Consider the following 27,422-nt stretch of genomic DNA (forward strand, 5'->3'; position numbering starts at 1 on the left):
ACATCATGTCGGTTCACAATTAACTGAGAAAGGAAATTACAATGAACGAGGATAGAGAGAGTCAACGATATTACAATGAACTAGGAACCAGGATAGAGAGAGTCAACGAGCAGGGATACAACTTTGAAAAACGAACTGGATGATGATTATCCATGTTAAGAGTAGGTATGCATCAGGATGTTAAGGATGCATTTACACTTAAGAAATTAACATATGAACTTATTTACAAAATTAAAATTAAATGCAGGGGCAGGGAGAAGGGGAGAGGGGGAGCGAGGGGGGGAAAGGAGAGGAGGGGGTAGGGGTATAGGAGAACGTTAAGGCAGTGGCACTTTCAAGGAAAGGCTGTTTGTAGGAAAAGAGGGGAGGGGTAGGGGAGAGGCAGCAAGGTGCTGGGGAAGGGTGGGGGGAGGGAGCAGGGGGGGAGGGAGCTGGGGAGGGTGAGGGAGCTAGAATGGTGAGGGAGAAGGGGGGAGCTGGGAAGGTAAGGGATGTGAATCGTGTCCTCGATCGTCTTAACGATCGATTTCGGCTGGGAGGGGGAGGGAATCGTATTGTTGCCGTTTGGGTGTGTAAACTATCGTGAAAAATCGTTAAAATCATGAGCCGGCACACTAAACCCCCCTAAAACCCACCCCGACCCTTTAAATTAAATCCCCCACCCTCCCGAACCCCCCCCAAATGCTTTAAATTACCTGGGGATCCGGCGGTGGTCCAGAACGGCGGCGGTCCGGAACGGCCCCCTCAATAGAATCGTGTTGTCTTCAGCCGGCGCCATTTTTCAAAATGGCCGCCGCAAAATGGCGGCGGCCATAGACAAAAACGATTCGACGAGGAGGTCATTCTGGACCCCCGCTGGACTTTTGGCAAGTCTTGTGGGGGTCAGGAGGCCCCCCCAAGCTGGCCAAAAGTTTCCTGGGAGTCCAGCGGGGTTCCGGGAGCGATTTCTCGCCGCAAATCGTTTTCGTACGGAAAATGGCGCCGGCAGGAGATCGACTGCAGGAGGTCGTTCAGCGGGGGTTCCGGACCGCCGCTGAATGACCTCCTGCACTCGATCTCCTGCCGGCGCCATTTTCCGTACGAAAACGATTCGCGGCGAGAAATCGCTCCCGGAACCCCGCTGGACTCCCAGGAAACTTTTGGCCAGCTTGGGGGGGCCTCCTGACCCCCACAAGACTTGCCAAAAGTCCAGCGGGGGTCCGGAACGACCTCCTCCGTCGAATCGTTTTTGTCTATGGCCGCCAACATTTTGCGGCGGCCATTTTGAAAAATGGCACCGGCTGAAGACAACACGATTCTATTGAGGGGGCCGTTCCGGACCGCCGCCGTTCTGGACCACCGCCGGATCCCCAGGTAATTTAAAGCATTGGGGGGGGGGGGGTTCGGGAGGGTGGGGGATTTAATTTAAAGGGTCGGGGGTGGGTTTTAGGGGGTTTTAGTGTGCCGGTTTTCCTGCCCTCCCCCTTTCCCTGATTTACGATTTTTTAACGATAAATCGGGGGAATTGGTATTGTATCGTGGCCCTAACGATTTAAAATATATCGGACGATATTTTAAATCGTCAAAAAACGATTCACATCCCTACTATGCACCTTTCTCTCTGCCCTAATTCTGACTCTGTAGCTGCCTATATTTTAAGGGCCTAAATTTAGCTGCCAAGTGGAAATAGACTCTTAAATTTAGGTGCTTGGCCCTAAGAGTTGATTTAAGTATTTAATTCCCAAAGGTAGTACCTAAACCCTTTGAAAATTAACCTCCAAATAACTATAATGATTTTTGGTCACTACCAAACTGAGCCTTATTTGAACTGGTCTTAAGGATGAGAGACTGTGTAATCCGCTGAGCCATCTAGTCTCCAATATTTAATTATACTTAACTATACATGTCCTAAGATACAGTGATAATTTCTTACCAGTTTCACAAAGGAGCTGATTCAATATATTTTATTTCTTTCCTTTAAGTAAAACAAGTTCGTTAGTAAATTATTTAACAAATCCTTTCCCTTGTAAATCAGTTGTTGAATCAACTAAATGATATAAGGTGTATGACATATTTAAAGAAAGGGCAATATAGCTCAATAAATAAATCCAGCACTGCAAGCAGGAATCTACCACAGTGTTTAGCTCTCAAATTTCTGCAGCATCTGGAAGAGCATGAGCAAGGTTAAAAGATTGCTGCTTTTTATGCATGCTCTGGGCAGCATTCCAGAAATTCATATGGAAAATGCACTTACCTTGCATTACTATTTTCTCCTAAGTTACTTCTCATTTAAATTCAATATGATATAAATATGGTAGCCTTCCACCCTGCAGTAAACTGATAATTTTATAGGAATGTGCATTCATTTAAAACAAATTCTATTTTCATAACAAAAAAGTCTATTTGTGCTTCATTCTGAATGGAATGAAGTGAAAAATAGACTTGTTAAGAAAAAAAAATAAAAGGGGTTCCCAAGGCCTCCCCAGACCCTGTTACTCCCCCACCCCCATCAAAATCCCAGAGCCTCCCTGGATCCCTCCCCACCTCCACCCGCCTGGAAGCTAGGGAGGCCCCATGGCTTATTTACAGGGAGCTAGGGGTGGAGGGGGTCTTGACTTAGCTCAGCCTGGGAAGGATCCAGCCACAGATTATTGGCAGGGGTGGGGGAGCAGAGGGCCTGGACAGGTTCCAGGACCTGAGACAGTGGCAGGGGCTCCAAGGAAGCCCTGTTTCTAATCTTCTTTTGGTTTCAGGATTTCTTTTAATTTAATATTTATTTTCATTTGGCAAACAAACTAAACCAAAATAAACATATAGGGGCGGATTTTAAAAGCCCTGCTCGCGTAAATCCGCCCGGATTTACGCGAGCAGGGCCCTCGCGCGCCGGCGCGCCTATTTGCATAGGCCGCTGGCGCGCGCAGAACCCCGGGACGTGCGTAGGTCCCGGGGTTTTTTGAAGGGGGCGTGTCGGGGGCAGGGCCGGATGATGAGCCGTTTCGGGGGCGGGATGCGGGGTTTCGGGGGCGGGACCGGGGGTGTGGTGCCGGCCCGGGGGCGTGGTCCAGGCCTCCGGACCAGCTCCCGGGTCGGATGACGGCGTGCCAGCAGTCCGCTGGCGCGCATAGATTTACATCTGCTTCTCGCAGGCGTAAATCTAGGGACAAAGGTAAGGGGGGGTTTTAGATAGGGCCGGGGGGGTGGGTTAGGTAGGGGAAGGGAGGGGATGGTGAGGGGAGGGCGAAAGAAAGTTCCCTCCTAGGCCGCTCTGATTTCGGAGCGGCCTCGGAGTGAACGGAGGCAGACTGCGCGGCTCGGCGCGCGCAGGCTGCCCAAAATCGGCAGCCTTGCGCGAGCCGATCCAGGATTTTATAAGATACGTGCAGCTATGCGCATATCTTATAAAATCCTGCGTACTTTTGTTTGTGCCTGCTGCGCGAACAAAAGAACGCGATCGCGCTTTTTTTAAAAATCTACCCCTAAATGAACCAAAACCCGAATTTAAAAAAAAAAAAAACTGAAACAGAAATTTCCCCCCTGAACATTCCTACAATTTTATACTAAATTTGGCATGCAATAAGAACAAAAGAACATGCCATACTGGGTCAGACCAAGGGTCCATCAAGCCCAGCATCCTGTTTCCAACAGTGGCCAATCCAGGCCATAAGAACCTGGCAAGTACCCAAAAACTAAGTCTATTCCATGTTACTGTTGCTAGTAATAGCAGTGTTATTTTCTAAGTCAACTTAATTAATAGCAGGTAATGGACTTCTCCTCCAAGAACTTATCCAATCCTCTTTTAAACACAGCTATACTAACGGAGACATTAGGTAAAAAGCTCAGGACTGCTTCAGGTCAAACATTTTATAAAATATCAGGAAGGCTGCTCACTCTGTAGCTAGCAGCAATTTTGTTGTGGGTTTGACAATTGATTGGTTTTGATTTGTAATATTACTATCCTTAACATAAGGCTTGTGGGTAATCTGTATGGAGCAGCAGTTACTTCCACAAGAAACTTGCTGGGCAGACTGGTTGGATCATTTGGTTTTTTTTCTGCTGTCATCACTATGTTACTATATTACTATGTTTCTAGTTATGCAGCCACTAAATAATAATTAAAGAGCATTATAAAGATTTTGATTTAGATTAAAAATTATACAAGCAAACAGAGATCCACATTTAATTACAGGTAAAAAATAAAAATCTCGGTGTGCTGTCACATGACATCCCTTTATAGATTTTTCTGAACGCTTCAAATAAAACATTTTTTTGCGCAGAATCCCAGTGACTCACAAGACATCTCGGTGCTCAAGCTACATTCTCATTGGGTTCCATCTGGCCCGATACACCCACTCATTGTGACATTTGAAAATTTAGCTTTAGCTGATCTGCAAGCAATAGATGATCAATAAACTAAAATCTTTTTAAATTTATCAGCACATGAAACTCAAACTGTTCAACAGTTCCAACAAGACCAGGAGATTATCCTTAAACCAGCAGATAAGGGAGGAGCAACTGTTATGGACACTTCAGAGTACATCCAAGAGATGCAGAGACTACTTAGAAAAGAATGAGGATCCCACTCTGACATTGTTTAAGGAGGTCGAGAAGTAACTTAATGAAGCAACAAAACAGGGGCTTCCTAATGTCAAAGGAATTAGCTTATCTAAAGGTGAAACATCCATGTATCCCCGTTCTCTATGGAGTACCCAAAATTCATAAGACATTGATCAAACCTCCTTGTCATCCAATCATTTCAGCAAATGACTCCATTTTGCAACCCTTGGCTGTGTTTATAGATCACTTTTTACAAACTTCAGTGAAAACCTCTCATTCTTAAAAAAATAGAGTAGTTAAAGAATGTCCTGCCGGATGCAATTTTAGTAACTCTAGACACTGAATCACTTTACACTAACATACCACAACCTACAGCACTTGAAATTATCAAAGATGTTCTGGACTCAAGATCCCAAGCCATTGAGTGTCTACTATATTGGTCTATTCTTTAGTGAAATTGGTACTATATCTGAATTATTTCACTTATCGGAGGGAATTTTACCATCAGATCCATGTCATAGCGAAGGGCTCCCTTGTAGCTCCAGATGCAGTAAATTTATATGTAGACAAATTTAAACAAACTGTAGTCTCTCTAACGCCTTTACTTACGTGAATTTATGGAGTCCTTATATTGGCGACAATTTTTTATCTGGACGGGCTCACAAGCTCAATTAATCTGTGTTCATCTATGGCTAAATTCTCAAGAAAAGAATCTATGCTTCAATTTGACTCATCATGATTCTCAGATTTATTTTTTAGACATCACAATTCGCAAGCAAGTTGACATGCTTACTACATCTCTATATCACAAGCCTTTGGAATGCAATAACTTTCTGCAGTTTCAGAGTTTCCATCTGTAAACCTTCAAAAAAAGGATTACCAGTTAGTCAATTTTTAGCCTATGTCAGGTATGCTCAGATTTGACAGACTTTAGACAAAGACTGAAAACTCATCAAGAGATTTCTTGAAAGATGATAACCCAGACAGGTCTTGCGACAAGCGTATCTCAGAGCACATTTTTTGGATTGCAATCAACTATTAGAATATAAATCTCAAAAGCCCACAGAAGACCTCGCATGTTTGTTAAAATTTTCCAACAAATAGTGTCAGCAATCCAAAAACACTGGCACCTATTGCAATTTCACCAAATATTCAAAGCTTTTCCTAGATTTTCTTATCAAAGAGGAACTAACATCAGAAACAGGATGGTGTCAGCGGCAGCCCCCCAGCAGAGTGAGCATTTCTCCAACCGATCCATCAATCTTTTTTTCCTGCAGTCAGTGTAATCTATGCCCACAAACTATCACAGGCACTCTCATTAGAGTCATTCCAACACAGGATATCACATTGAATTTAAAGATCACATCAACTGCACCACCACACTGGTGGTATATGCCATCCGGTGTCCATGTCCTCCTGTCCTATATCAGGTGGACCCAGATTTATTGAATACAGAAGCTGCCACACCACTCAGAAAGCCTCGACGGTTCAGCACATTTCAATTTTGTTGGACAATAAAGGAACATATCCACAAATCATAGCATGAGAGAGACATGGTGGCATATTTAAATAAAAGAGAGCAGTTTTGCATTTTTTATTGTTATACTGTTGTGTGCCATGGACTTAATGAGCGAATTGAATGACATAGCATTAGATTTACTTTTTTCCTATTTGACTTCTCTCCCTTTTTCTATACATTTTTATACATTCTTATGATTTCAGTTTGTTTAAAGTAACTATAGTGCTGTAGGCACAGGTAGGCCTGGGTGGGCTATGGACCACCCACTTTGAGATCAGACCCACCCAACCAGGGCTGTCTGACACCGGAAGAGGCCTGTTGGAGTTATGTTATTGTGGAATCCCATCCCCGTCATGGTGAAAAAGAGGGCCAGATCAGCAATGCCGCCCTGGGATCCCATCCCCGAGACGGTGAAGAAGAGGGCCAGAATAGCAATGTCATCGCAAGATCCCATCCCCACTACAGGGGAAGTAGAAGTTTGGCTGTGCCTAATGAACAGGCCTTTGGGGGGGGTTTTGAGAACGAGAGCTTCAATGTGTATATGTGGGTGAAAATGGGAGCCTGGGTATGTGTGTGTGTGTGTGTGGGGGGGGGGTGAGAATTAGAGCCTAGGTGTATATATGGATTAGATTGGGAGTCTGGGAGTAAGTGTGGGTGGGGGGGGTGAGAATGGGAGCCTGGGCATGCGTGGGTTTGGGTGAGAATGGGAGCGTGAGTGTGCATCTGTCTGTGTATAAGAATGCAAGCCTGAGTGTGCTTCTGTCTAAGTATAAGAATGAGAGCCTGGGTGTGCATCTGTGTGTGTGAGAATGGGAGCCTGGGGGAAGGGGTGAGAGAGTGGGAATTTGTGTTTGTGATAGAGCATGTGAGAGTGAGAGCTTGTGTGTGTGAGTCAGTTTATGAGAGAAAGCGTGAGCTTATGTGTGTGTGTGTGGGTGTGGGTGTGTGTGTGTGTGAGGGAGAAAGGGAAGAAGACAGTAGGAGAAGAAATAGAATAAGAAGAAACGCTCTGAAAAGGAATTAGGAAATGAATGACAAGGGAAAAGTGGGAAAAAAGAGACCAGGACCAACTGATTAAAAAATATAAAGATCAGACAACAAATGAAAACAAAAAATTTATTTTGAGATTTTAGCAATTGGAATATGCCATCTTTGGGAATGTGCATTTCTACAAGACTTCCACTGGTTACCAATCCATTTCAGAGTCATTTATAAATCCATCACCTTGATATACAAAATCATTCACCAACATACCATAATCGACCTACAAATTCCGCCCCGTTTACACAAATCCACAAGACCGACCAGGGAAGCCTACAGAGGATGCCTCATTGTTCCACCTACGAAAACCACTAAGCACAGCACCTTAAGAGACCGAGCCCTTTCCACAGCAGGACCACCGTTATGGAACTCCATCCCTCCAGATCTCAGAAACGAACCATGCCTCCTAACCTTTAGGAAAAGGCTAAAGACATGGCTTTTCAGGCAAGCCTTCCCGAACTCCACCTAGCATGCACCATCAATAATTTCTCTGCTCAGAAGCTGTATATATTGGACTCCATATTTATATTGTACATTTGAATATAATTAACCCCCTCTATCTCTCTTTATTTCTTACAATCCCAGTTCATTAGCCCTTGTTAATTGTAACTGCTTCTTTTCATCACGTTTTATTATGTTTTTTGGTTGTATTCTTCGCACCCCTGTTTTCTGTAAACCGACATGATGTGAACGAGTTCATGAATGCCGGTATAAAAAAACCTTAAATAAATAAATAAATAAAATATTTTGATATTTTGCTCTTTCTTCAGTATTCCACTGTTCAGTCTAGCTTCTCAGGCTTTGTATTTTGGTTCTGTGTACATATTTCTGTTTCTAATTTGTAGTCCCTTAATTCTACATTAGGTAATGGTCAGTCTCTGTTTGCCTGTGTGAGTGTGACTAAAGTGCAGTGTTTCTGCTAGTTTGTAGTTTTTCTGTAGCAGCCCAGCTTGTGTTGTTACTCCAGTAGGTGATATATTCATGTTCTAGGGCATGGTGTAGTATTTGCATTTGCTGCTTTTTCATAAGGTTGCTGTTATTTGAATCCTGAGAGTCAATGTTGTGACTGTATGGTTTGGCAAGGTTCTAGATGTCTTTTTTTTTTTTTTTTTTGCAGGAGTTTGTGTTACTTCACAAAATGTTTAGCAGTGGAGGAGTATTTTTTGCTGAGGTGACTCCAGAAATTGAATACTGTTTTTTTCATTTTCGTTTTAATGTGAATTGTGCTACCTCTGCTGTTCTGATGATTAATGCTATTTTATTGTAGTTATGATGATTTCTGGCATTCTGCAAAGAGGATTCATGAAAGAATACATTGATTTCTGTTTTATTACATGATTGATTGGATCTGTTTGTTTGTTTTCTTTGCTTTTTATATGATATACATGTGCATTTATAAACTGCAATAAATATAAAATAAAAGAATACATATTAATAAGGAATTTTTAATGCTGGTAAGTGCTTGAAATAATTAAGGTAAAATGTTTTAAAGTTTCATGCATGATGCATTATGACTGTTGCAAACTACTTAGAAAGCCATTGTAGGGTACAATATATGGCATTATTTATCAATAAGAATACAACTAGTAGATCTCTGACTTGTATGCCTACAGCTCACCAATGTAAACCTTGTACCCACCCAAAACAGTTTTTTTTAATTAAAATTTATGAATCGCCTAACACTAACAATAGTTCTAGGCGATGTACAAAATAACATACATAACATTTAAAATAAAACATGATAAAAATAAAATAAAATACAAAAGTAAAATATACAATAAAACAAATAAATAAAAATATATAATCATACTACATTAAAACAGCTAAATAAAATGAAAAAACTTAGTAATAAGCTAATTTAAATGAAAAGGTCTTTAGAAGTCCTCTGAAAATTTTTACTGAGTCACACTGACAAAGCTCAATTGGGAAACAGTTCCAAAGGACTGGTCTGGCAACTGAAAAAGAACATTCCCGGGTACTGTGTATATGTGAGACACTAGGGGATGGAACATCCAATAAGCCCCATTGAGAGAAGCATACATTTTTTCATGGTTGATATATTTTAAGATGACATTGGCCCATGGACAGGACTGATCATTGATTAACTTGAAAATAATTATGCCAATTTTATATTTGATTATTTCATCACTTGAGAGCCAGTGTAACTCAATCAAGACTGGAGTAATATGATCAAAATACTTCAAATCAGCAAGTAAGCAAGCCAAGGAATTTAGCAACAGCTGTAATAGTTGAAGTGTTGAGAATGGAAGGCCAATGTAAATACTGTTACAGTTTTGGCTGCAGTGCAACCGCCTCACCACAAGGGGTCCCTCTAGTACTGGCTTTCCGGACAGGCCCCGTCCATCTCCTCTGTCCACTCTATGCTCTGGGTGTGTCCTTATAACCCTGCCTGACAGTTGCCTCGGTGCTTCGGCATCGAGCACACCTGGGCTCCCTGCTCTAGCCCTGCGCGGCCTTCGGGCCTTTCCTTGCCTAGCCCTGCGCGGCCTTCGGGCCTTTCCTTGCCTAGCGCGGCCTTCGGGCCTTTCCTTGCCTTGCCCTGCGCGGCCTTCGGGCCTTTCCTTGCCTTGCCCTGCGCGGCCTTCGGGCCTTTCCTTGCCCTGCGCGGCCTTCGGGCCTTTTCCTTGCCTTGCCTTGTGTGGCCTACGGGCCTTCTGACCTGCCTTGCTCTGCTTACGGTGTGTGGCCTACGGGCCTTCTGTGTATGTGTGGCCTACGGGCCTTCTGACCTGCCTTGCTCTGCTTACGGTGTGTGTGTGGCCTACGGGCCTTCTGTGTGTGTGTGTGGCCTACGGGCCTTCTGTGTGTGCGTGTGGCCTACGGGCCTTCTGACCTGCCTTGCTCTGCTTACGGTGTGTGTGTGGCCTACGGGCCTTCTGTGTGTGCGTGTGGCCTACGGGCCTTCTGACCTGCCTTGCTCTGCTTACGGTGTGTGTGTGGCCTACGGGCCTTCTGTGTGTGCGTGTGACCTACGGGCCTTCTGTGTGTGCGTGTGGCCTACGGGCCTTCTGACCTGCCTTGCCCTGCTTACTGTGCCCTGACCCAGCCTGAACCTAGACACTGCTTTCTGCCGCCTGCCCTGACCCAGCCTGAACCTAGACACTGCTTTCTGCCGCCTGCCCTGACCCAGCCTAAACCTAGACACTGCTATCTGCCGCCTGCCCTGACCCAGCCTGAACCTAGACACTGCTATCTGCCGCCTGCCCTGACCCAGCCTGAACCTAGACACTGCTTTCTGCCGCCTGCCCTGACCCAGCCTGAACCTAGACACTGCTTTCTGCCGCCTGCCCTGACCCAGCCTAAACCTAGACACTGCTATCTGCCGCCTGCCCTGACCCAGCCTGAACCTAGACACTGCTATCTGCCGCCTGCCCTGACCCAGCCTGAACCCAGACACTGCTTTCTGCCGCCTGCCCTGACCCAGCCTGGACCCAGACACTGCTATCTGCCGCCTGCCCTGACCCAGCCTGGTCCCAGACCCTGTATCAGCCATTCTTGTCTCTCTCAATCTGGAGCCACCCTTCTGGGTGGTGTTCACGACTCCTGACCGGAGCCCAGTCGTAACAGTATGCCGAAGCCATTTACATTGGGAGAGACAGTAAGGACTCAGTATTCAGACGGTGAGTCTCCACGCTTTATTATCTGTACCATTTGTCAAACTCTGAATTATCCTACGTACCTGAACTGTTTAGCTTGTCAGCTCTCGGACCAGGAGCACTGGATTTGCAGCAACTGTCACAAAAGGAATGTGTCTGTATACCAAGAATGCCTTAATTGCAATTCTCCCAAACCAGGCTGGTGGAAGTGTCTCTGTCTTCCTTGTCTTTTGCCTCCAGGCAAACCCTGCCCCCGCTGCACAGCTAACGGGCCACCTTCTCCTCCGAAAGATTCAGCCAGAGCTATCACACTCTGCCCTGCTTCTGGCTCAGCTAGGAATGTTTTCACCCTGGACAGTTTGCTAACAGAAGATTGTAGCATAACTTGTCACAAAACTTTTTACCAAAAAGCAGCTTATACTCCAAGAAAACCAAAAACTTACCTGGCCAAGAGAACTTCTAGGACTTCCGTTCTAGGAGAGCAAGCACAAAAACAGATGGAACTCATTAACCCGAGCAGGGCTCTGCTTCCCACAGCTGCTGAACAGCCTGTAACGAGCACCTTCCCTAAACGTCCTAGAACTGCCTGTGCCTTCTCTAAAATGCTCCCCCAGAAACAAAATCAGGAGCTTCAGACTTTGGCTCGAGGTATCAAGCCCTTGGCAGTACAATCTGTGTCTTCCATGTACACTACTTCTAACCTTGCTGCTCTGCCATCTGAGCCTGCTTCATCGCCCCGAGAGGGGTCCGAACCTGCTTCATCGCCCCAAGAGGGGTCCGAACCTGCTACAACGCTCGGAGAAAGGTCCGAGTCTGCTTCATTGCCCCGAGAGGGGTCCGAACCTGCTACCATGCCCCAAGAGGGGTCCGAACCTGCTACAACGCTCGGAGAGGGGTCCGAGCCTGTTTCATCGCCCCGAGAGGGGTCCGAGCCTGCTACATCGCCCCGAGAGGGGTCCGAGCCTGCTTCATCGCCCCGAGAGGGGTCCGAACCTGCTACAACGCCCCGAGAGGGGTCCGAACCTGCTACAACCGCCCGTAGAGGTGTTCGAGCCTGTTTCATCGCCCTGAGAGGGGTCCGAGCCTGCCTCATCACCCCGAGAGGGGTCCGAGCCTGCTGCATCGCCCCGAGAGGGGTACGAACCTGCTACCATGCCCCAAGAGGGGTCCGAGCCTGCTTCATCGCCCCGAGAGGGGTCCGAGCCTGCCTCATCGCCCCGAGAGGGGTCCGAACCTGCTACAACGCCCCGAGAGGGGTCCGAACCTGCTACAACGCCCGGGGTGGTGTTCGAGCCTGCTTCATCGCCCCGAGAGGGGTCCGAACCTGCTACAACGCCCCGAGGGGGGTCCGAACCTGCTACAACGCCCGGAGAGGTGTTCGAGCCTGTTTCATCGCCCCGAGAGGGGTCCGAGCCTGCCTCATCGCCCCGAGAGGGGTCCGAGCCTGCTTCATCGCCCCGAGAGGGGTCCGAGCCTGCTTCATCGCCCCGAGAGGGGTCCGAGCCTGCTACATCGCCCCGAGAGGGGTCCGAACCTGCTACAACGCCCCGAGAGGGGGTCCGAACCTGCTACAAACGCCCGGAGAGGTGTTCGAGCCTGCTTCATCGCCCCGAGAGGGGTCCGAGCCTGCCTCATCGCCCCGAGAGGGGTCCGAGCCTGCCTCATCACCCCGAGAGGGGTCCGAACCTGCTACAATGCCCCGAGAGGGGTCCGAGCCTGCCTCATCGCCCCGAGAGGGGTCGGAGCCTGCCTCATCGCCCCAAGAGGGGTCCGAACCTGCTTCATCTCCCTGAGAGGGGTCCGAGCCTGCTGCACTACCCCGAGAAGAGCCTGCTAAACCGGTCCTGCTGCCACCCCCAGAGGGGCTCAAACCGGTACCACTTACAGACTTTCTGACTCAGCCATCTGAGCCTGTTGAATTGCTCCAGCTGTTGTTGCCCTCGGAGGGGCCAGATTTCATCTTTGAGTACCCCCTGCTAAGATGGGACCCAGGAGGAGGGGGAGGCCTTGAGGAGGGGGTACTGTTACAGTTTTGGCTGCAGTGCAACCGCCTCACCACAAGGGGTCCCTCTAGTACTGGCTTTCCGGACAGGCCCCGTCCATCTCCTCTGTCCACTCTATGCTCTGGGTGTGTCCTTATAACCCTGCCTGACAGTTGCCTCGGTGCTTCGGCATCGAGCTCACCTGGGCTCCCTGCTCTAGCCCTGCGCGGCCTTCGGGCCTTTCCTTGCCTAGCCCTGCGCGGCCTTCGGGCCTTTCCTTGCCTTGCCCTGCGCGGCCTTCGGGCCTTTCCTTGCCTTGCCCTGCGCGGCCTTCGGGCCTTTCCTTGCCCTGCGCGGCCTTCGGGCCTTTTCCTTGCCTTGCCTTGTGTGGCCTACGGGCCTTCTGACCTGCCTTGCTCTGCTTACGGTGTGTGGCCTACGGGCCTTCTGTGTATGTGTGGCCTACGGGCCTTCTGACCTGCCTTGCTCTGCTTACGGTGTGTGTGTGGCCTACGGGCCTTCTGTGTGTGTGTGTGGCCTATGGGCCTTCTGTGTGTGCGTGTGGCCTACGGGCCTTCTGACCTGCCTTGCTCTGCTTACGGTGTGTGTGTGGCCTACGGGCCTTCTGTGTGTGTGTGTGACCTACGGGCCTTCTGTGTGTGCGTGTGGCCTACGGGCCTTCTGACCTGCCTTGCCCTGCTTACTGTGCCCTGACCCAGCCTGAACCTAGACACTGCTTTCTGCCGCCTGCCCTGACCCAGCCTGAACCTAGACACTGCTTTCTGCCACCTGCCCTGACCCAGCCTAAACCTAGACACTGCTATCTGCCGCCTGCCCTGACCCAGCCTGAACCTAGACACTGCTATCTGCCGCCTGCCCTGACCCAGCCTGAACCTAGACACTGCTTTCTGCTGCCTGCCCTGACCCAGCCTGAACCTAGACACTGCTTTCTGCCGCCTGCCCTGACCCAGCCTAAACCTAGACACTGCTATCTGCCGCCTGCCCTGACCCAGCCTGAACCCAGACACTGCTTTCTGCCGCCTGCCCTGACCCAGCCTGAACCTAGACACTGCTATCTGCCGCCTGCCCTGACCCAGCCTGAACCTAGACACTGCTATCTGCCGCCTGCCCTGACCCAGCCTGAACCTAGACACTGCTTTCTGCCGCCTGCCCTGACCCAGCCTGGACCCAGACACTGCTATCTGCCGCCTGCCCTGACCCAGCCTGGACCCAGACCCTGTATCAGCCATTCTTGTCTCTCTCAATCTGGAGCCACCCTTCTGGGTGGTGTTCACGACTCCTGACCGGAGCCCAGTCGTAACATACTGTTACAATAATTGATGATTGGAAATATTGAGGCTTGCAAAACAGTACAGAATTTCTTTAGGCCAGAAAGAATGTGTAATCTAAAGAAGCCTTGACTTGTTTGATTTGTGCACAAAATGAGAGAGAGGAGAGGATTTCTGTCAAAGTGGGGGAGAGAGAGAGAGAGAGAGAGAGAGAGAGAGAGAGAGAGAGAGAGAGAGAGAGAGAGAGACCAGCTATATGATCCTTCTAGTAATTAAGTATTTATACCTCTATAGGGGGCCCACCTAGTAACTCAAGGTGAGATTTATATAATGTTCTCTCAACCTAGCTTGATGGACTCTCAACCTGGGTAACATTGTACGAATCTCATCTTTTTGTGTTTCCTCACTCCGAAGGTCATCAAATCTTCACAAGAGTGCACTGTTCTGTTCGTATGTCTCATTCTGCATGTAAAAATTGCCCCTAACCCCTACACTACAACCTAAACCTCACCTCGTGGAACTAGGTGGGCCTCCTATAGAGGTATAAATAACTAACTACTAGAAGGATCATATAGCTGGTCTCTCTCTCTCTCTCTCTCTCTCACTAATTTAGTGCACATTGTAATAAATAGGCTATTAACATACCCCTCTTCCTATCACATGTGATAGTTTGATGAATCTAGACCTTAATTTGAGTTATCCAAAGGGATAGTATTTTCAGTGAGAAATTCTGTCTTAGACATATTCAGTGAAAGTTTATTATGTTTTAACAGCAGAAAAACATATGCAAGGTGTTCAAGGATTCGTTCCAAGAGGAGCACATGCGCAAGACAAATTATATGTCATCAACACATGCACTGTAGCAATCTGATAGATTGAAAAGAATTTTGCAAATAGGATCTAAACAGATATTAAACAAAACAGAGGAAAGGACAGACCCCTGAGGGACATCAGTTTTTATGTGAGAAAGAGAGGAAATTTCAATATTGAATTTGATATGCTGAAAACAGTCAATGAGGTATGAATGAAACCAGGTTAACATTTTTCCTGTTAAACCACATTCTTGCAGCCAAAAAAGAAGGATATTGTGATCTATAGTATCAAATGTGGATGAAATGTCTCAAGAAACAAGGAGGAAATGTTGACCATTGTCATTTGTCAATTCCCCTCCTTAGGGTGTCAGTAAGTGAAAGTAGAAGTTCTGTGCTCATGGCACACCTAAAGCCATATTGGTGTGGATTCAGTAAGTCAAATTCTTCAAGATGATATGTTAATTGACTGAGCACAGAGGCTTCAAGTATCTTCGAAAAGTAAGGCAAAAAAGAATTGGGTCTGTAATTACTAGGATCTGTAGGATCAAAATTAGTTTGTTTAAGAAGTGGACGAACCACAGCCTTCTTCAAATTGGTAGAAACAACCCCCTCAGCCAATGACAGATTAATAAGATGAGCAAATGTAGGAGACAACATTTCTTTGGCAATTTTAAAAAGAGCCATAGAGCAGTTGCTTACTTGCTTGCAGGATTCATAGTGTCATTTGAGTTGGTCATGAATTTATTAACCTCACTAGAAGAAACGATGAGGAAAGGCTGAGTAGGATTAAATTAACAATTTTCTCAGTGGAAGGGAGTGGGCAGTGGAGTGCCTCAGGGATCTTTCTTGGGTGGTAGCTCCTAATATGGAACCTAACATTGTGTAATTATAGCATGGGTTATTTTTCCCTATATGTATCACCTTGCACTTATCCACATTAAATTTCATCTACCATTCGGATGCCCACTTTTCCAGTCTCAGAAGGTCTTCCTGCAATTTATCACAATCTGCTTGTGATTTAACTACTCTGAATATTTTTATATCATCTGCAAATTTGATTACCTCACTCGTCGTATTTCTTTCTAGATCAGTGGTTCTCAACCCTGTCCTGGGGACCCCCCCAGCCAGTCGGGTTTTCATGATATCCACAATGAATATGCATGAGAGAAAATTTGCATACACTGCCTCCATAGCATGCACATTTTCTCTCATGCATATTCATTGTGGATATCATGAAAACCCGACTGGCTGGGGGGGTCCCCAGGACAGGGTTGAGAACCACTGTTCTAGATCATTTATAAATATATTGAAAAGTAAGGGTCCCAATACAGATCCCTGAGGCACTCCTCTGCCCACTCCCTTCCACTGAGAAAATTGTCCATTTAATCCTACTCTCTGTTTCCTGTCTTTTAGCCAGTTTGAAATCCACAAAAGGACATCGCCACCTATCCCATGACTTTTTACTTTTCCTAGACGCCTCTCATTAACTTTTGTATTGCAGGCCCCTAGGTCAGTTTTACCTGACAAGAAAAGATGGGATACTTATTTTTCTGCTGTCCATAGAGGATGGTATTGGGCAAGGACTAAATATGGATTGTCCCCAAAGATTTTAGTATTTTTGCCTATGATTGGGAATGTGGATTGCCTGCTAGGAAAGGAGTCTTATGTTTTTTCTTGTTGGGCCAGTAAATATCTTTACCCTAGATTCTTCAAAATGCTATGTTTATCGCACAAATATTATGCGTGATAAAGAAAAGGGTCATGTGAATTTAAATTGCCGCATCGCATAGGTAAATATCACATGTGGTGTTGCAGCTTTGCATGCGGCATTGCATTATCATGCAGCTCGTTATTTTTTGTTACAATATAAGCTCTGCCTTCCTGCACATGCCTCTTTGATGGTATATCAGGAGTTTGGATAGAGGAGGTAGGTGGGTTCTAGGAGATTTATAGTGATTACTGATTGCAGTGTCTTGTTTGCTGGTATCCTCTGTTTCCCTTTCCCTTTGTCTTTTGTCATCGTTGTTGGAGTGAAGGCTTTTGTTTGTTAGTCCAGTTTGTCAGTCTGTTTTTTTGCGTGGAGGGGAGGGCACAGTAATCACCCTTTTAGACTCATCAAACAGACGATGCTTGAAAGGAGACTTTAACATGCCAATTTGGGACAGTTATGCCACTGAGTAACTGTCACCGATTACAGAATCGGCTAATCTAGTTTAGTGTGATTGACAGCAACATTCCTGCTACTTTCTAGTGAAAAATGGTGTAGTCTCAGTCTGCTTTTACTGTCAGGAGAAGCTGGCGTCCATATGCCTCCTCCATCAGTTTGAGATGCTCTGCTAACCATTACAACAAAAAAGGTAATTCATAAACTCTCTCTAAGCCATAGATTCTATTAAAAGCAATGGATTTGGGTCAAGATTTAAGCTCATACAGAAATTTTTGTTGTTTTCCCAATAACCAACACACAATGGAAACTATCATTCTCACACTCTGTCTCATACCCACTTTCCCCACTGCAAAATGCCCTGCACCCTCCAACAATCCAAACTTTCAAAACTGACACCCCCCCCCCCCCGAACCTATATTACCCCATTCACAGGTCCAAAATGCCTAAATTGTGCAGAAGTGATCCCCAGGTGCTCCTGCCCTGCCTACCAGTACATAAAAATGGAACTGGCTGGGTCCTGTAGCATGCATTGATGTGGTGCCACCCAGACCCTGCAAAAAAAGACATTTGGAACCCATATGGCATTATCCCTATTGTTATGTGTGTAGATATGGGTTTGGCCCTTAGAAAGCATAGAGTAAGAACATAAGAACATAAGAACATATGAAAATGCCATACTGGGTCAGACCAAGGGTCCTTCAAGCCCAGCATCCTGTTTCCAACAGTGGCCAATCCAGGCCATAAGAACCTGGCAAGTACCCAAAAACTAAGTCTATTCCATGTAACCATTGCTAATGGCAGTGGCTATTCTCTAAGTGAACTTAATAGCAGGTAATGGACTTCTCCTCCAAGAACTTATCCAATCCTTTTTTAAACACAGCTATACTAACTGCACGAACCACATTCTCTGGCAACAAATTCCAGAGTTTAATTGTGCGTTGAGTAAAAAAGAACTTTCTCCGATTAGTTTTAAATGTGCCCCATGCTAACTTCATGGAGTGCACCCTAGTCTTTCTACTATCCGAAAGAGTAAATAACCGATTCACATCTAAACTGCATGTAAACTGTATGACAATAAGATATAGAAAACTTCCTGTACCAAAAAGGTACTAACTGTCAGCACTCAAACAGGAACAACCCTATCTATGAAAAAGCAACACAGTAGGCCCTAAAACACCTCCTTTAGGAATGCAGAACAAACAGGCTACTACATGGTAGCAGAATACGCCACCTTGGTCACAGATACCGAACACAGACAGACCCTCACCAAATACTGAATAAAGAGACCATAAAGTTTAAATAGAAATGGATAGACAGAAACAGAACTGGAAACTGCAACAAACCAGACCATTGATGCAATGCAGCAATGAAAAAACAGAAACATTCCTCATAAATCATCAAACAATAAAATCAAGAAATATATCTCAGCATAATAAAACATAATAATAAAAAGAATATTGCCAAAAAGTTGACAAATAAAATAATATGCAATAATTAAGAATGCATACAAAAACTTTATAATGTTTCTAAATAGCAAGAAAACATTTCAAAATAGCAGATACATCAAATACCCAATAATTAAAACTAAAAAGAATGGAAAAATCCCCACTCTCCATCCCTGAAAAAATGTCATATCCTGTCACCTTGAGCTTGTCATGAATTAGTGAGGATGGCACAAACTTTTCTTCACACACTCACACAACCCAGGCAGGTTCCCATTCACACAAATACAGACACAACACAGGCAAGCTCCTATTCACACAAACACAAACATACACCACAATCCAGGCAAGGTCCCATCCACACAAACATTCACACACAACCCTGGCAGTTTCCCATTCACACAAATACACACTCAACAGAGGCAAGCTCCCATTCACACAAACACAAACACACACACAGCCTAGGCAGGTAGGCTCCCATTCACACAAATACAGACAAACCACTGCTTCCGTTCCTCTTTCAAAACTTCTGCAGTTGCTCCTGACTTTTTTTTTTCTTCTTCTGACTAGTTTCTCTGCAGGATAAATCCCCTTACAGGCTTAAATGGGCCTGAAAGCATTCTGCTTACCCTGCTAATACTGTCACTTCTGTTCTCAGCCACCGGCACCAGCGACACAGAGCAGGCACTGGCTAGATCAAGACAAGCTACTCAGAGGTGTTTCAAGATGCCACTCCGCGTGCTTCTGTTGGATGCAGCAGCCACGGTTTCAGGGACGCTCAGGGAAATGTAATCTTAAAAAAAATTGCTGGCTTAAGTGGTGGATGGAGGGAGGGGCATGCTTTCCAAGGCATTTTTCCACAGTGACTCGGTGCTTCTATTAATTGTCTCAAAGTCTGCTCTTCAATACATTATCCAAGCAGGACTCGGGAGGATGAGGATGTGGCTGCTATGAATCTGCTCACTTCCACTGCTGCCACTGCCCCCACCTGGGTGTGCCACCCCGTGCAAATGCACAGTATGCACACTTGGTTGTGCCGGCCCTGGATTTATACGTAAAATTTGATAATGTTGTCATTCTATTGAGATTCGTGTGGCAGAGACAGAAGGCAGGAGTGAAGTAGCTTAGCAATGCCATCGAGCTGATCTTTAGCAATAAAGAAAAGGTACAGTTCACTACTTAGCAACAGGGCCTCTGGAAGCACTAGGTGAACTAGGCCTGGGCCTAGGGCACCGAGCATTAGGGGGCGCCGAGCAGTGGTATGCCGAGAGGAGTTCAGGGGGAGCCAGTGCCACCGGAAGCAGGGCCAAAGGGGGGGCACTGATGGCCGACATGAAGGCTCATGTGGCCGCAGGTGGACCTCATCCCACTGGTGGCTGAGCAGTGAATTACTGCTGTGCTGTGTGCCGGATACACACAGCAGGAAGATCAGATGGACCGACGGCCCGAAGAAAAAGGTCGCGTCTAAACCTGCTGGTGCTCCTCCTCCTTCCTGCCCGTGCGGCCCCGGAACAAAAATGTTGCTGGAACTGCACGGGCAGAAAGGAGGAGGAGCATCAGCTGCATGCAGAAGAGGAACAATGCTTATGGGCTGCTGCGAATCTCGTCGCAGCAGGCTGAGAAGAAGAGGAGGCCTGGTAGCAGGGCCACCTCCGCAGATTCCACATTGTGGGCGGCCCGAGAAAATCAGGGCCGCTGCAGAGCCCATCCTGCTGTGACCCGTGAAGAGGAGGCCCAGAGGTGAGAGAGAGGCTGAGGGCCTGTAGAGTGTGCATGAGTTGAGTGATTGTGTGTGAGAGTGAGTTGAGAGACTGTATGTGGGAGTGAGGACCTGAATATTTGCAGAGACAGCATGTGAGAGCCTCTGTGTGTGTGAGAGTCAGACAGCATGTGTCAGTGAGAGACTGTGTGTATGAATGATTGTATGAGAGAGAGCATGTGAGAGTGAGAGCTTGTGTGTGTGTGTGTGTGTGTGTGTGTGTGTGAGAGAGAGAGAGAGAGAGAGAGAAAGCATGTGAGAATGAGAACCTGACTGTGTGTTTGAGGGAAGAAGACAGATGAGAGAAAAGAAATAGAAAAAAAGACAATATACAAGGAATTGGCAAAAAAATAAGAAAGACAAGGTGGGGGAAAAAAGCCTGTGATCTTAGAAAACTAAGATCAGACAGCAAATGTAAAAAAAAAAAAAATTACTTTTTACTGATTGGCACATGTAATCTTTGGGAATGTGCAAGAGAAGCACTTTCTCTATGTGGATCTCACAATGTACGAGATCAGCATGGAGGAAGTGAAGCCCACGGGGCCTGCACAGAGGAGGCAGCAGAATGGGCTTCAGTGCCAGTAGCAGCAATCAGCGTCTCCCCAATAACCACACGGCAGCAGTGACAGTGGCAGCAGAGGAATGAGAGAGGCTCTGAGGTTGCTGGCAAAAGAAAGAGAGGGGGTCTGCCTTTAGTGCATGTGTGCACTAAATGCATTCATACACACTGTGCATGTGTATGAATGGGAGTCTGCCTGGGGGTGTATGTGTGTGAATGCATGGGTGCCTGCCTGAGGGTATGCCTGTGTATGAGAATGAATGGGTGTCTTCTGGGCTTTGTATGTGTGAGATTAGGTGCCTGCCTGTATGTGGTGTATGTGTGTGTGAGAATGAATGTGTGCATCCCTGGGGAATGGGGAGGGAGTGGTGTGAAAATAAATCGGAGCCTGTGTGGGGGTCAGTGTGTGTGTGAGAATGACTGGGAGCTTGCCTGGGTATGTGTGTTTGTGTGAGAATGATTGGGAGCTTGCCTGGGTGTGTGCAGGCCCGAAGGAACCACTAGGCGAGCTAGTCCTGTCCTACTTCAGGCGGCAGAATTTTAAAAGTGCCCCTTCAAAATTCTGCCCAGCCCTCGCCTCACCCTGCTTCCCCCCCCACCCCCGCCACCCCCATTGTGCCATCCTCCCGACACCCCCCTAGTGGTCCAGCGGAGGGCCCGAGAGTGATCTGCCGCTCCCGGGCCTCGGCTGCCACTAACCAAAATGGCGCCGGTGGCCTTTAACCCCTATCATGTGACAGGGGCCAACCAATGGCACCGGTAGCCCCTGTCACATGGTATTTATTTATTTTTAGTTATTTATAAACTTTTCTATACCGATATTCGTGGCAACATCAGCCACCGGCACCATTTTGGTTAGTGGCAGCCAATGACTCGGGAGCGGCAGATCGCTCCCGGGCTCCCTGCTGGACCAGATGTTTTGTGAGGTTTTTTTGGGGGTAGAGGGGGAGGGTGGGAGAGTGGCAGCATGTGGTCCTTGCCCCTTGAGTCAGGGCTGCAACTGGGGGCAGGCTGGTGGCAGCATGATGGGGGGGGGGGGGGGGGGGGCGCAAGTCTGAAGGTGCCTAGGGTGCCGAATCGCACCGGCCCTGGGTGTGTGAGTTTGTGTGTATGTGAGGGAGCCAGTGACAGTGAGAGCATGAGTGTGTATGAGAAAATCCAGGGGAGTAAGAGGGTATGTGTGGGGGGTGTGGAGGAGGAGAGAGTGTCTTAGAGCCTGAGAGTGTGTCAGTGTCTGTGAGAGCGAGAGGTTATGGTGGGTATAAGAGCATGAATGTGTATATATATGTGACAGTGTATGTGTGAGAGAGAATGGACATGTGAGTATGTGTGTGAGAGAGAGAGAGGATAACCTCCTAATCCTCAACAATATCTGGGTGACTGGAAATCTAGAGCTCCCATGTATGAACAGCAGGGGCTTTTTAAAATCCTTATTAGTTTTAATTATTGGGTGTTATTTGATATATGAGCTGTTTTGAAATATTTTATTGGTGTTTGGGAAATTGTAAAAAATGTATATGATTTTAATTAATAGAAATTTTATTTATCAGTAGTTTTAAAATATTCTTTTATTAGTATGGTTTTACTATTATAACTGATGCTTTATGTTTCTTGATTTTATTTGTTTTATGAGGAATAGTGGTTCTGTTTTTCCATTGTTAATACACAGTCTGGCTTCTTGGGGTTTCCATTTCAGTTTTTTTCTAATTTGTGCTCCTTTATTTTGTATTCTGTATTTGGTGAGGGTCTGTCTCTGCTCTGTGTGTGTGACCATGATGAGAGATTCTGCTAGCATATAGTGTCTGTATAGGGATCTATAGCAATCGGGTTTGTTTTATTTCCTCAGTAGGTGGTATATTGGTATTCTAGGACCCAGTATAATATTTACCCTTGCTTTTTCACAGGTAGGGTTATTGTTGTTTGAGTCCTTGGTGTTATTACTTTTATGTTACGATGGGATTGCAGTATAGATTTTGAGTGTCTTTTTTTGTGGGGTTTTGTGTTAGTTCACAATGTGTCTGGCAGTGGAAGGTGTTTGTGCTGCTGTTACTGTGAGGTGACAGCAGAATTTGAAAATATCTTTTAGTATGATGAGCTGTAAGGGAAACATCCAAGCTCCATTGTTTGGGGGAATTTCAGTGGATGCACAGAGTTAGAGAACTGGAGGTGCAGGATTTATATTGACATTCTCTCCCTTCCTATATATTCCAGACTTCACTCTCATAGCCATATAGAATTAGTTGAATGAGGCTATCAAATAATTTTATAGTGTGAAACTGGCCAGCTTTTTAAAATTACGCAGAAGACCCTTTGGACTTTTTTATTAACACATTTTTTCATAACCAATTTGAAAGCAGGATCCATGCTGCAGAGGTGGGTGTGGTAAAGAAATGTCATTTTGGCTCCCCCCCCCCCCCCCAAATTCTTCTGTCTAGAGACGCCACTGATTTTCTGTGACCTTAAGCATTTGTACAAGAAGGATTAAAGGGAGGATGCTGGAGAGGCACACAAATGCATTGGCCCCAGGGCACCGGAGACCCTTGGTGACCCACTGGGTGCGAGCCATATGGGGCTGCAAGCGGTGGCAAAGAGGAGTGGAGGTTTGGTGGGCCGTGAGCAGTGCCCAACCCTCTCGTGACCCAGAAAACCGCACAGTCAGCGGGCGAGATTGAGAATGAGGTAGGAGTTGGGGCTGAGACCGAGGGGTGGCGGCGCAACCGGGGGGGGGGGGGGGGGGCTGCAAGGGAGAAGGCTCGCCTAGGAGGCCTAAACCCCTTGCACCGGCCCTACTTAGCAATATATTTTCCAACATTGTTACCAGTATTTAATCCTCATAGGTTAATTTTCCAACTTAATTCTGACAAAAGTTCATTATTTGTTCATTATTTGGAATTTGTTCCCAGAGGATGTGGTTAGTGCAGTTAGTGTAGCTGTGTTTAAAAAAGGATTGGATAAGTTCTTGGAGGAGAAGTCCATTACCTGCTATTAAGTTCACTTAGAGAATAGTCACTGCCATTAGCAATGGTAACATGGAATAGACTTAGTTTTTGGGTATTTGCCAGGTTCTTATGGCCTGGATTGGCCACTGTTGGAAACAGGATGCTGGGCTTGATGGACCCTTGGTCTGACCCAGTATGGCATTTTCTTATGTTCTTATGTTCTTATAGTTTAATCTCTTTCTGATACGGAATTTGAACCTGAGTCCTTCTTTAAAAAGGACAAAGGGCCACTGTCTTCTTGCTTAGCTTTACTGATATATATATAACCACTGACTAAGGGCCTATATCACCTTCTTTTTTTATACTCTGATAAATGTTCTTTTATCTTAATAACACTATTATGACCATTTTTTCAGAAGCCTTATGCATAAATACCAAAGAACATATATATTTTCCCTATATATCCTAAAGATTCAAGCACATTTCAGGAAATAAATAATTTTGTTTTATCTTTTAGAACTTTGGAGAACATTTAACTCATATATCTAGGTGACAGCTTGTCCCTCCAGAAGGTATCATTTTGGAAAACATTCTAAGTACAACTAGTAACCTTTCGACATTGTAGGCAACCCATGTTATCCCTGATGAAGGAATGGTTATTTTGAAACACTGGACCAATGTGGGGGATGGTCAGCTTTGACAAAATGTAAGTAATCGAACATATTTTCTAAGTCAACAACTTTTTTTCTCCAAGGATTCCATTAAGTTTTTACATGCAAAAGTAGAAAATTCTTAAAAAATATTTAAGACCAAGTGACTGAAATTTTCCGCCATTCAGACATAGGCAGTTCATGCATGCTGTCTGAGGCATAATTCTCATGGTCTATATCTACTCATTCATTATAATGTATTATAATATAATCGACTGCTTGAAATGATTGCATGATCAATTTTGCCTTAATGTATCCCTTTTATGGCATGATGATTGTTCCCCAGGTAACAGGCCAGACTGTTGTTAATAGATGCTTTTTCATAGGGAGAGTAAATTTTCAAAGGGACTTCTATGATTAAAGCAGTGCTTTGCCCACAGAAATGGCCCTTTACCAAATTACTTGACTGATACATGCACGCATACACACTGTAGGGGTAATTTTTTTTTTTTAACATCAAACATAAATTAATCAGCAAATATGTGTATAAGTTACACCAATTTTCAAAATGGGCTTATTTATTTATTTATCACTTACAGAGACTTAAGTGATTTACAAGGTAACATATATAATAAAATAATAAAATCAAAATTCAATACAGAAGACAAAACCCAGAATCCTGGAAGAGATATACCTTAACGAGAATCCCTGTGCAAAGTACTTACACGCATCAAGTCACCCAACCAATCCAGTGTTGCAGTTTGATGCTGCTGGAGAAGATAGTGGACCCTTGGGCCGGCCTACCTAGGGAGACAGGGTAGGCCGGGGGGTGGAGCCACAAGCTGGAAGGGCTCACCCAGGAACCAGGGACCCCCCGGGAGGAGCCCGTAGGGTCCCGGATCCTCGGGACTGGGAGTTGTCTACAGAATGTCCAGAGGCTGCGATGGGCGTAGGCCGGGACCAGAGCAAGCAGAATGAATAGGAAGTCCAAGGTACCCGGAAGGCAGGGAACCGGCTGCACCGGACCGAGGGCCGGCTGAAGGCAGGGCAGCGGGCGGCTGCGGAGTCTGTAGCAACCGGAGTCAGAGGCAGGCAGTGGGTGAAGCGGGGTCAGAAGCAAACCGGAGTCTGAAGCAGGCTGCAGGCTGAAGCAGAGTCAGAAGCAAACCGTAGTCGGAGGCTGGCTGCAGGCTAAAGCGGAGTCAGAAGCAAACCGGAGTCAGAGGCTAGCTGCAGGCTGAAGCAGAGTCGGAAGCAGACTGGAGTCAGGGGCTGGCTGCAGGTTGAAGCGGAGTCAGAAGCAAAGCGGAGTCAGAGGCAAACCGGAGTCGGAGGCAGGCTGTGAGCTGAAGCGGAGTCAGAAGCAAACCGGGGTCGGAGGCAGGCAGCGAGCTGAAGCGGAATCAGAAGCAAACCGGAGTCAGAAGCAGGCAACGTGGAGATCAACAACTACGCAACTCAGAGCAACTAAGAAGTTGTGAACCTCGTTGCAAGGCGTTGAGAGAGAGTCTGAACGCCGGTTATATTGGGACTTGGGCGTGCCGTCAGCAGCGCAGGCGGGGCCGGGCTTCCGGGAGCTGGACGCTCAAGAGGGACGTCCTCGCGCGAGACCGAAGGGAACCAGGCCCGTAATGGCGGCCGCCACGTGGAGTGAGAGAAGCCCCCGGGGTCCGGAGCGGGTGGAATGCGGTGATCACTGAAGCGGAGGTAGGCGGGCCTGAGCCCTAATAGAAGGGAAGCGGTCGGGACAGCAACATCCAGTCACCTATTTTTTTATCTTTTTCCAATCACAATTTCTTTTGAGTAGCTGAGATTCTTTCTGATTGGTTGGGCAACTTGGTTGAACTGACCTAAAATGGTGGATACCTGCTGCCTTTTTATTTTATATAGAATTGAGACTGCGGTCCACTTGCATAATGAACTAACGTAAATTAATGAAATGCCGATGCGTTTATGTTCAACACTTTTTTCATCTCATTACACTTAAATGACACCTCTGAAGCAGGCACAGAAAGTGCTGACATGGCCAGTGTTGGGCTTTAGCAACTACACAGAACGAGTGTAATATTCCTCTTCATGGAGCCACTACTATTTCGAAAGCTAAGTAGCCTAATAGTCCAGCTTCTATTGGGATGTGATTTTCCCACTCTAGCTTGCTACTTGGGTTGCCCTTCTGACACTAATAGACATTTTACTTGAATTATAAACTTGATTAAAAAAAAGACTGTTTTTGAATGGTATATTATTAGAATCAGTGCATATTAAGTCTTTTACTGTTCCCAAGTATGTCATCTAACTAGAATTTCAGTTTGTTGACTGTTGCACTCTTTGTTTGATACCATATGAAGTATATTATTGACTTCTTGGTTGTTTTGGAATAATGGACATTGTATTAGTTCATACTTTATTTACTAGATGGCCTTCACCATTCGTTTTATTTATTCCCAAAATTTCAACAACTAAAGTTCTGGCAGTGGTTTTTAATAATTTGGAATCTTCTGTTTTCATGTTTGACACAAATGTTCTCAGTGTTGTTTAACATAATGCAATTATGAATAGGGGCATGTTCAGATTTATAGCTGTTATAGAGAACTTTACTAGGAAAAAAAGAGAATAGCATTTGAAATTTCACTGGATACCTTCTTCAAGAAAGCAGACCAGGCAAATCAGCAGCTATCATCATTATGGCAAACAGTTATGTCATATTTTCATGCCTTTAACTTATTTTCGATAATAAGTTCTGTTATTTTTAGTTGAAAGCAGGATCATGGCCTTGATGTTGAAATCATCAGCCCCCTATATTGTTTCCTATAGGAAAATTGGTTTTGACTTAAATTGTTTTGACATAACCAACTGTGCCTTAACCAACTGTGACTTAAATCCATGGACTTCCTGTATATTAAAATAATGCAACCTATTTTATAGTTTACAAAGAGTAACTGCTTTTAAAGAATATATTTCCTCTTCATGGTCATTCACAATGGACTGTCTCTCAATATTTCTAAAACCCAGTGCGTCTTGATTCAGCGTCTCATTCTAAGATTTAACAGAACTCGATTATGATTGAGAATTTCCCTTGTGCACCTAATTCCTGCATACACAATCTCAGGCCT

The sequence above is a fragment of the Rhinatrema bivittatum genome, chromosome 6 (genome assembly GCF_901001135.1).
Source record: "Rhinatrema bivittatum chromosome 6, aRhiBiv1.1, whole genome shotgun sequence".
NCBI classification, from domain to species: domain Eukaryota; kingdom Metazoa; phylum Chordata; class Amphibia; order Gymnophiona; family Rhinatrematidae; genus Rhinatrema; species Rhinatrema bivittatum.